At 36.9% G+C, this 12,090-nt stretch overlaps 1 protein-coding gene across 3 annotated transcripts in view; it reads right to left on the bottom strand.

Moving 5' to 3' along the window:
- ADK (adenosine kinase) overlaps window positions 1-12,090 on the bottom strand; it is a 539,444-nt gene that overhangs the window by 278,292 nt on the left and 249,062 nt on the right. The window lies entirely within an intron of this gene.

Here is a 12,090-nt window from a genome sequence, read left to right as displayed (position 1 = left end):
GGGGGGGGGAAGGTACTTATTATTTCTAAAATGATTCCATTGAGATTGAAAAAAAATCAGACTTCATAATTGGAAACTTAGTGATAAAGTATATATTTTACCACTTTTTACTTGGTAGATTTATCAAGATTCTCCATGCCTTAGAAATACTACCATTCCCAGTAATGATAGTTACGGAAATTAACATGGCATGTCAGATACGGTTCATTGATATCTTGCTTTAGTTCTCAGGAATATGGCTTTTTAAGACTGGCATGTTTCAGGATTGCTGTCAGGATATGATAATTTAATATACCCAAGAGTACATTAAGTATTATGGAAGCATCTGTGAAACTAATAAATCAGTGGACATGCCGATTCTTACTAATGTCTACATATTGTATAAAAAACTTCCCACAAAGTATAGCCCCAATTCAGCTCATCTTAAGAAGTGAAAATGCTACAGTCTACCTGAACACATCACAATGACCACCTTGACGAACTGAAATAAAAATGACATTAGGAGATATTTATAAAGGAGCACTAAGCATTAAAAGATCATTAGTTACGTTCAAGTAGTTAAAATACACAGATATTTTTAGAAGAGATCAAATGAATTAAAGATATTCAGATCATTTTTATAGAATTCTGCTTATTGTTGGCACTAAACCACATCATTTCACCATTGCGTCTGATTCCCCACTTTAATACATTTTTACAAAAACCAATTTTTGATTGATATAAGAAAGCAAGTGTACATTCACAATCATAAGTTTTAAAAATCCAGCATGGATTTTCAAAAATTCCACAATTTCTAATATGGAACTATAACTGAATTATACATCCATTTGATCCGCTCTTTACTACAAGACAGGTTTTTTTTTCTTTTTTTAAACTTCTGGAGTTTGCCTGTTGATTTTTTTAAAAAATATATATTTTATTGATTTTTTACAGAGAGGGAGAGGGATAGAGAGTTAGAAACATCGATGAGAGAGAAACATCGATCAGCTGCCTCCTGCATACCCCCTACTGGGGATGTGCCCGCAACCAACGTACATGCCCTTGACCGGAATCAAACCTAGGACCCTTCAGTGTGCAGGCCAACGCTCTATCCACTGAGCCAAACCAGTCAGGGCTATATGACAGAGGTTCTTGACCTGGTCCATGAATAAGCAAAAAGCCTTTTGAAATATACGAACTTGGAAAAATTACATGAAAAATTTATATGTAAATAAATTTGGGAGTGAGGAGGGTACAAAACTCAGAAAAGATTAAAAACCACTACACTAAGCATATCAATATACCTGAGAAATGCTAGTTGACACTTGCAAGTAAAATGATATTTTAAATTCAATTTATTCTATTATAGCTGCTAAATAAATGTTTAACCTTACAAGGAGCTACATATGTATAAAAATAATTATTTTTGAGGGATGAAAAAGGGAATGCGGTATTCTTTTACTTTACTACATGTGTATTTTTCTGGGGGGAAAAACAAATTAAAAATTTTGGTGGGTTATTCTAAATTTTGTATTTTATTTGATTGGGACTTCCTATAACAGTAATATAATAATACAAAGTGATTTTAAATTCTTTATAAAATGAAGAAAGGAATAGAAAAAGAAATACACAAAATGACTAGTCAGGACAGCAGAGTTTAACATGGTTGGAAGGTTGGGCAAAACATAGATGTTTGGGTGAGGGTATTATAAGGGAAGGTGGGAGTTACAGAGAAAAGTATCCAAGAGTTCTCACAATTAAAGAGAAACTTGTGCCAGAAATATGTATAGAAGACAAGAGGAATGTAATTTGTAAAAGCAACAATCTTTCAGAGTGTTTCAACTATTTAGAATTTACTAATGTTCCTAATTATATTAGGACAATGTCAGTCAAAATAATAATATATGTCCTAGAAGTCTAAAAGATTCCCTATAGCTGCCAGAAGCTATTTTCAAAGGATACAGAGAAAACATGTGAGAAACACTAAATTGTGCATTTTAAACACATGAACTTCATGGTATATAGACATCACAATAAGCTGTTATAAAAAGATTAAATCCAATTTTATTTATTTAGAAGGATAGGGACAACAGAACATATGGGTTACACCATATTAAACTGTAGAGATTCTATAATGTGTATAGTAAAATGTTGGAAAATAGATACACTTCTGCAGATACTAGAATGTTTATGTCCAGTTTATATACAATTTCAAAGATATGACAACTAGAATGTAAAAATGCACATTGCTGTCAAAATATTTATAAATTATCCCTCTCTTAATCATGTTTATTAAAGAGATTTAGTAAACATTTCATTTTCCCAAGCAACTGCTGTATGGTCTGAAATATATAAATAACGTAAATGAAGTGGAAACATTTCAGTAGATGGTTTGTTAATTCATTTTGGGCTCTGTATAAGGGCCTACTGTCTTAACAACAAAGTGCTATACATATGTTTATTTTCTTAGAATTCTAAGGCAATTAGCACATAGTGTGGTTTCCAACTTCACATAAAATTCCAAAGCTTCATTATAATGCCACAAGTCTAAAACACAAAAACTTCCAATCTTTATCTTTAAAGCTCAAAGCTTCTTTAACCAATGCTATCTTACTCCTACTGAGTAAGTAAAAAGATTATGCTGCTTAACTAAAAATAACCTTACTTTAATATTCCATATATTTCTCCCATTTTAGTAGAGAGCTTTACTTTAGATAGCTGCCAAAAATAAGACTTAAGAAAAATTACAGAAATATAGGAATTGCTCAACTTGAATAAAATATTTATCTATAAAAATCAGAGTATTAGTATCACTAAAAAATGATAGTGTTAGAATTTAACCTGCAGGGGGGAAAAAAAAGAAACAATTCTAGGCAAATTAGAAATGAATACAAATAGAATTTCTATAATCACACTCTCATTTAAAGAAATTTTTAGCAACAAAGATTGTTACGGTAAAGGAAGAAGTAAGAACAATACTCATTTGTATAACTAACTGAACATTAATAACATATGGATAATTTTTTAGAGTTAAAAATTGAACTCTAACGCTAATATTTAAGAAGAAACATAATTAACAGACTTTTTCTTCTATCTCTCTATATTATATCCGAGTTAAAGAAAGATGTCTTTCTCACATAGTTTGGGCTTTACTTAAAGGGGTGTCAAATTGGCACACAAAATTCTAAACCCATGCATGATCAAGACTTGTGTACAGTAAGTGTCAGGAATTATACACAAACATGATATTCTCCAGATATATAGAAAAAATCATATATTTCTTCTCATTTTATTTTTTGAATTTATAAATGTAATAGTTAAGGTCACCTGCAAGGACTTTTTCATATGAAGGCTTACCAATTCCCAGGTAATCCTTAAATGAAGCAGTTCAGAACAGGATGGTCAAAAACTTGAGCAAAAAAAACCAGGAAATGTCAAATGGTGATCAATGATTTGACCAATTTAATGGGAATTCCAATACACAAGAGTTCAAAAATTGGATTTAGAACAGAGATAAAATGGAAAGTCAGAAGAAGTTCAACCATCCTACCTCCTCCTTATCTAATAATCTCAGACTATTATAAAGATTAAGAAATTCCAAAAATTGCTTTAAATTCTATCTAAATGTTTTATAAAGAACTGCAACATCTTAAATCAATTGTCATTTGTAAAATAGCTTATATTTAAAAAATCCATCACTTTCCTTACTCTGACAAAGTATCTATACCTTGGTATATATAAAAGGCTAAGTGACTGGCAGACCAGCTGACCGGCAGGTAGGTATGACGTGCACTGACCACCAGGGGGGAGACGCTCAACACAAAAGCTGCCTTAGCAACAGCAACTTTGCAGAGTGCCCTCTCCCACTCCAGGACCCCTCGGGGGATGTTGAAGAGCCGGTTTTGGCCTGATCCCTGGTGGCCAGGCCGAGGGACTCCACCTGCCAGAGGGACCCCGCTCACTCCACAGACGCCCTTTGAGCCACAGCACCACCCCAGGTGTGGCCGGCTGGGGAGGGACCGCAGCAGGTTAGCTCCAGGGTGTGTCTAGCCCATCTCGCCCAGTCTGGCCCCGCTGGCCACCTTCCAATTAATTTCCTTTGAATGTGCAGGAATCCGTGCACTGGGCCACTAGTATTCATTATAGTAGCACAACTTTAAATGATGACATAGCAAGGGCTTTTTCTATGGTCTAATAAGCTTTAAGGCAATGAAGTTAATTAATTCTCCATCTACACTAATAAAAGAGTAAGATGCAAATTGACCGTATCTTCGCAACGCCCATCACCCAATCAAGAGTGAGTAAACAAAGATGGGGCTTAATTTGAATACGCAGGCGCCAATGCAGGCGTTCCGCACCGCCACAGTCGCTCCAGGCCTCTGGGCAGCATGGGAAGGCGGAAAGGCGGCTCCGGGCCGGAGCGAAGGTGGTGCCGGAGTGAAGGCTGTGCTGGCAGCCAGGGGAAGCAAGGCCCATTCTTGCACAAATCTTTGGGCATCGGGCCTCTAGTATGTTAATAAGATTCCTTCAACTGAAAAAAAATTTGTTTGTGGGGGACGAAAGTAAATCTCAAATATATATAGGAAACCAAAATGGCAGCATAGGTAAACACCTAAACTGCTGCCTTGCACAACAATTTCAAAACTACAACTAAAAGACAAAACGGACATCATCCAGAACCACAGGAAGGCTGGCTGAGTGGAAATTCTAAAACTAGAAGGAAAGAGAAAAGCACACTGAGCCTCAGAGGAGCTGCAGGAGGCAGAGGTACTAAGACGCGCGTGCAGAGAGGACTGGCAAGTGAGTGCGCGGCTGGCTTTCTCAAGCGGGAGGGAGACAAAAGCTTCCGACTGCGCTGAACTCCAGTTCCAGGCGAGACTCTGGGGACCCAGACTCATACGGGGTGAAACTGGACTGTCAGGAAAGAGAAAAGCACACTTAGACTCAGAGGAACTGTGGAAGGCAGAGGTATCAAAACACGCGTGTGGAATGGGTGGGCAACTGAGTACACCGCTGGCATTCTCAAGCGGGAGGGAGACAAAAGCTCCCGACTGCTCTGAACTCCAGTTCCAGGCGAGGCTCTTGGGACCCAGACACATTTGGGGAGAAACTGGACTGTCTGGCAGCAGGTGGAACTCGAGGGCGGCTTTCTCTCAGAGGTGCTTATAGCAATTACCACAGGACACTGAGACACAGGGGCACATTAGGGCAGGGCTGACGGGAAACCAATGCTGTCTGCTCTGCCCTGAGACTCCGCCCCATCCAAGCTGAGCACAGAGGCTTTTGCACGTCTTGTCTCATAAGTGTGTCTCCAGCACAGAAGTTCTCCCAGCATAGACACAGCTGATCCTCACAGCCAATTGGCCTGGAGGTCAATTCCTCCCAGTGATACCAACAACAATCAAGGCTTAACTACAACAAGACTGTGCACACAGCCCACAAAGGGGTGCACCAAGAGTGTCCACCTCAGGTAACTAGGGAGGCTGAGCCACTGGACCCTATAAGACACCTAGCACACAAGGCCACTCTATCAACTCAGGGAATCAACCAAAATGCAGAGACAAAGAAACAGATCACAAATGAAAGAAATGGAGGAAAGCAAATGACTGGATATAGAGTTCAAAACCACGGTTATAAGGTTTTTCAAGAATTTTCTAGAAAAGGACAATAAATTTAGCGAGACCCTTAAGGATATGAAAAAGGACCAACTAGAAATTAAGCATACACTGACTGAAATAAAAAATATTATACAGAGATCTAACAGCAGACTAGAGGATTGCAAGAATTAAGTCAAAGATTTGAAATACAAAGAAGCGAAAAACACTCAACCGGAAAAGCAAAAAGAAAAAAGAATCCCAAAATATGAAGATAGTGTAAGGAGCCTCTGGGACAACTTCAAACGTACCAACATCAGAATTATGGGGGTGCCAGAAGAAGAGAGAGAGCAAGATACTGAAAACCTATTTGAAGAAATAATGACAGAAAACTTCCCCCACCTGCTGAAAGAAATAGACTTACAAGTCCAGGAAGCACAGAGAACCCCAAACAAAAGGAATCCATGAGGACCACACCAAGACACATCATAATTAAAATGCCAAGAGCAAAAGACAAAGAGAGAATATTAAAAGCAGCAAGAGAAAAACAGTTAGCTACCTACAAGGGAGTACCCATACGACTGTCAGCTGATTTCTCAACAGAAACTATGCAGGCCAGACGGGAGTGGCAAGAAATTTTCAAAGTGATAAATAGCAAGAACCTACAACCAAGATTACTCTACCCAGCAAAGCTATCATTCAGAATTGAAGAGCAGATAAAGAGCTTCACAGATAAGAAAAAGCTAAAGGAGTTCATCACCGCCAAACCAGTATTATATGAAATGCTGAAAAGTATTCTTTAAGAAGAGGAAGAAGAAGAAAAATGTAAAGATAAAAATTATGAACAACAAATACATATCTATCAACAAGTGAATCTAAAAACCAAGTGAATAAAAAAATCTGATGAACAGAATAAACTGGTGAATATAATAGAATCAGGGGCAGAGAAAGGGAGTGGACTGACAATTCTCAGGGGGAAAGGGGTGTAGGGGGTGCGGGAAGAGACTGGACAAAAATCGTACACCTATGGATGAGGACAGTGGGGGAGGGGTAAGGGCAGAGGGTGGGGTGGGAACCAGGTGGAGGGGAGCTATGGGGGGAAAAAGAGGAACAATTGTAATAATCTGAACAATAAAGATTTATTAAATTAAAAAAGTATATATATATAGTCATTGCTATCTTTCATTTCCTTTTATAGTATTCCAAATTTCTATTAGGTTAACATTGTAAGACAAATTCATTCACTTTCATTATAAGCCTTTAAAATATTTTCATGACAAAAGTAAAAATGCCAGATGACACATTATTTTTTAGCATAATCAAAAGAATCTTTTATAATTTCTAATAAAGTTTTATGTAAGCATATGTTTTTTCCTTTTATAGATATAGTTTTAGTAATTTCAGAGAGGAAGGAAGAGGGAGAGAGATAGAAACATCAATGATGAGACAGAATAATTGATTGGCTGCCTCTGGTATGCCCCCTACTGGGGGTTGAGCCTGCAACCCGGGCATGTGCCCTGAACAGGAAATCAAACTGTGACCTCCTGGTTCATAGGTAAATGCTCAATCATTGAGTCACACTGGCCAGGCGCATATCTTAATCCTCACCCGAGGATATGTTTATTGATTTTAGAGGGAGAGGGTGATGGGGAAAGAGGGAAAGTGCGAGGGAGGGAGAAGGAGGGAGGGAGGGAGGGAGAGGGAGAGAGAGAGAGGAGAGAGGGAGAAAGAGAGAAAGAGGTCCATCAGTTGCCTCCCGTACACACCCTGACTGGGATTGAGCCCACAGCCTAGGTATGCACCCTGACTGAGAATCTAACCCACAACCTTTGATGTACACGATGATGCTCCAAAAAAGTGAGCAACCCAGCTGGGCTGTAAGCATATCTTTTTGTAAATATTGTGAAATGGTAAACAAATCCTAAAAAAATAGCAATTGTATATTTCATGATACAATTTTTTATTCAACATTTTACTTCTTTAACATGTAAAATTTCAAATATATGATTTCTTAGATTAGATTTCTTAAGTTTATCATGTCACTTCATTTTAAGGACTTTAGTTATTGCTTTCAGATTACTGATAAAGATACTGTAATTGCTGAAACCGCTTTGGCTCAGTGAATAGAGCGTCGGCCTGCGGACTGAAGGTCCCGGGTTCGATTCCAGTCAAGGGCATGTACCTTGGTTGCGGGCACATCCTCAGTGGGAGGTGTGCAGGAGGCAGCTGATTGATGTTTCTCTCTCATCGATGTTTCTAGCTCTCTATCCCTCTCCCTTCCTCTCTGTAAAATATCAATAAAATATATTTTTTAAAAAAGATACTGTAACTGAGTCTAAGTAACAGTTCTAATAAAAATTATTATTCATGGTGTCAATAAGAATTTTAGTAGAAAACCCAACCAGAGCAAACAGAGTAAGAGATAGAAAACCCAAATAATTATTACTGATTACTATTTGTCTTTTATAAACAAACACTCCTTTTTTCCCAAGTATGAACTCTATTTCTTTCCTCTAAAGTCTTATACTTCTCCAAATTATATTTCCTGCACCTGCCTGTAATCCTACCTTTCTTGATCCCAGAGGCAAACATTAGTAACACTTGAAAACCATACCCTCACAAAAACTATATTCCCCAAAATGGTAAGATTCTAGGCTGAGGAAAGATAAAACCAAGATGAAGTTACAAAATGAATACAGACAGAGAAAAAGAAGATCTATAATAAACCATGGGACCTGAAAAAAATCACAGAAAGAAGGAAACAAGCATAGGTGCCAAAGGAAAATTCCAACTCCAAGTCCCTTAGTCTCAGATAATTATTGACAAACTATAATTCACTATTCTTTCATTTATAGTCAAAAGAAAGCTGGGATGGCTATATTAATACCTGTGTTTCACACAGAGTACATTTTGGACAAAATCTATTACCAGGAATAAATAAATGGTAATGGGCCAAACAATCAATCCTACACCTTTATGCACTTAATAACAGAGTTTCATAATACAAGAAGTCTGAGAGAACTGTGAAAGGAATATACAAATTTCTAATGCATAGGAGGAAGAAAATAAACAACACACTTTAAAGAAAAAAGCAAAGAGCAAGTAGAAAGTATTACAAGCTGAATGAAAATGAAATGTCAAAATTTGTGGGAGGCAGCCAAATCAATGCTTAGAGAAAAATTTATGTAGCACTAGAAATATATAGTAAAAATGAAAAGTATCAAATAAAGGAATTTTATTTTATTTTACCGTTTTATTGAATTCACAGGGGTGACATTGGTTAATAAAATTATAAAGGTTTCAGGTGTGTAGTAATTAATTTTTCAATGAATAAGGGCACCCATGCAGCTGACTTAGTTTATGCAAAATAAGTCACAAGGTACTGAAAGCTTTTGTTAAACCTATTTCTTAAATATCTGATTAATCACCAAAGTTTAAAACTCTTCCTATAATAAGCCTAAACTTGCAAGCTAATTTGTGCTTTACAGTGTAGTTGAAACTGGTAAGGAAACTTTTTCTCATAAAAAAGAATTATTAGAAATAATGCATAGATTTCTATGCAAAATTCTACTATTGATATTATGGTATACCTTTTTCCACCCTTTTACTTAAAACCTACTAATATGTTTAGTTTAGTATGTATTTATTTTTAACATGTATTTTACTATAACTTATTTGTGTGTTTGTGTGCATGTCTTGTAGGCAACATATTGTTGGATCTTATTATTTTGTACAATGTAACAATGTCAACCTTGTAGTTGGGATGTCAGAATGACTGTTATTAATAAATCAACAAACAGCAAGTGTGTGGAGAAAAGGGAATCCTCATGCACTCTTTGTGGAAATGCAGATTGTTGTAGCCACTGTGGAAAGCAGTATGGAGTTACCTCAAAAATTAAATATGGAACTGCTTTATTACCTAGCAATTACACTTCTTGAAATATATCCAAAGAAACCTAAAACACTAATTTGAAAGAATATATGTGCCCCTAAGTTCATTGCAGTTATTTATAATAGCCAAGATTTGGAAGCAGCCCAAGTGCCCATCAGTAGATGAGTGGATAAAAAAGCTGTGGTACATTTACACAATGAAAACTATCCAGTGGTAAGAAAGGAGACCTTACCTTTTTCAATAAAATTCAGATAGCAATGGGTGGGGGAAACAAAGGAAGAGGAAGATTAAAAGAGGAGCAAATGAAATCCAAAATAAGCAGAAAAAAGGAGTAATAAAGAAAAAAAATCAACCTGGACTTAGGTTTCCCATAAAACATGCTAGAAGAAAATAAAGCAATGTCTACAGAATACTTTGTTTCACAAAATATTACACCCAAACATGTCATCTATATATATAAAAGGCTAAGTGCCCATTCATCCGACCGGTAGCTATGATGTGCACTGACCACCACGGGGCAGAAACTCAATGCAGGAGCTGCCATGATGCCCACTGGCCATTTAAAAATAAATAGCACCACAGACCTGGCGCCAACAAACCAACACTCAGCTACCCCCAAGTGGGACACAGGCCCTGCCACCACCCCAGAACGACACCCCACCAAATTGCAGCCAATGCTGCCAAGACCCCATGGTGCAAAATGTGGCCCAGAGCCAGCCCAGCCTGTAAACAGTTGCTGTGGGCACCGGGTAATGACATCACGTAGCAATGCCCAGAGGCTTCTTCTCCCTAGCCATGACTAGCCTCCTTGTAGTTTCTTCAGCCAGGAATACGACTTGCTTTATAGCCAGGTGCAAACATTTTACACTTCAACCAAATGTCTGTGAAGCATTTTTCATGCCTCATCTCATTTGATCCTCACAGAAGTCCTGGAGTAGGTAGATAGGAGACTTGGTAAAATCCTATATTCTTTTCATTAGCTGGAAAACGGAGATTTAGAAAGCTTAGAAACTTGACCCGACTGAAAAGAAGGAAGAAATGGTGGAACTTGAAAATGACTTTAGGTTTTTTTCACTGTGCAGAATATAGTCAAACACTGCTACAGTTAAATATTTTACCCTTGATCTATAATAATAATCTGCTTCATGTTGATATTTACTGCTGTGTTGCTGACAATTACCTGAAAGAGAAGTTGGGGTACTTCACTGGGCTGGAAAAAGTTTAGCTAAATCAGAAAGCAGGTCTAATTAAGCAAGTTTATTCTATATATATAAAAGGCTAAGTTGACTCATGCATGCACGATACATATAAAGCTCTCACTGGCGCCAACTGCACACATAAGCTCTCACTGGCGCCAACTGCACACATATGTTTCGATCTGTCATTGTCAATCATGAATTTGATTGACACTTCTATTATAGAGAAAGGGCAAATAGCGATATTAAAATATTTCTTCTAATTAATTTCCTTTCAATGTGCACGAATCCGTGCACCAGGACACTAGTTCATATATAAAAGCAACAAAAAGTAAATAAAAACTCAAGAATACAGGACCTCTGAGTCCTTCCTTGGGATAAAACTGATGATAAAATGCAGCTAATTGAGGGTAATAAAAATAAACAATAAAGAAATGGAGGTAATTAGTTGGAAAGCATTTAACTCATTTAAATGTAGAATTGAGGCTGTAAGAATTATGGTTATAGAAAAGAATGCAAATGTTTAAAAACTGAAAATGCAAAGATAAAATTATAACTACCCCAAATCAAAAGGCAGGCTGAAACACAATGCTAATTTTTTTGTTTGTTTAAGATTTTTATTGTTTCTTAGAAAGAGAGGAAGGGAAGAGAGAGAGAAACATGAAACATCGAGGTGAGAATGAAACATCAATCAGCTACCTCCTGCACACCCCCTACCAGGGATTGAGCCCACTACCTGGGCACATGCCCTGACTGAGAATCAAACTGGCAACCTTTCAGTGCACAACTAACTGAGCCACACCAACCAGGGCTAATTTTCTTATTTTCCATAGCACATAAATATTGCCTTAACAAGGATATATAAAGTTTAGAAAGATTAATGTCTCTAATTTCCTATCTTGTTCATAAAACTTTGCTAAATATCATAGTCTTAGGGGGCTATTGTAAGAAAATTTGCTGGAAGAGAAGAAATACATATATGCCAATCTGCTGCTAAGGTGAAGAGAATCTTGAGATTTAAATTTTCAAAAATGTAATTAGCTATCACATAACCAGTAATCCTTAATCACCAACTAAAAAGAAATTTGGTTTAAACATGAAAGAAACTGAGTTTACATGCCATAAATAGGGTAATTGTTCTAAAGATAAAAAAAAAAAAAAGATGCCAACCCTTTATTTTAAACCAAAGGAGAATGCTGAATGGAGCATATTCCATTTCAGTTTTGTTTGTTTTTTTAAATCCGGCAAGTTTTTGATGTGAACTCTGCATTTTAGCTTCACTACATCATGTGACAAAGAAAATGATTAAGGTTTTGAATTGTCTTAGTGCTCACTATTAATTTTTGGAATACTGGGAAGAAGAATTGCTGAATATGTAGATCTGGTTTATCCTATATAATAAAACCTAATATGCAAATCGACCGAACAA

Source organism: Plecotus auritus (assembly GCF_963455305.1).
Source record: "Plecotus auritus genome assembly, chromosome: 9".
NCBI lineage: Eukaryota > Metazoa > Chordata > Mammalia > Chiroptera > Vespertilionidae > Plecotus > Plecotus auritus.
Note: the sequence above shows the minus strand (reverse complement) of the source record. Positions and strands in the feature narration are given on the sequence as shown.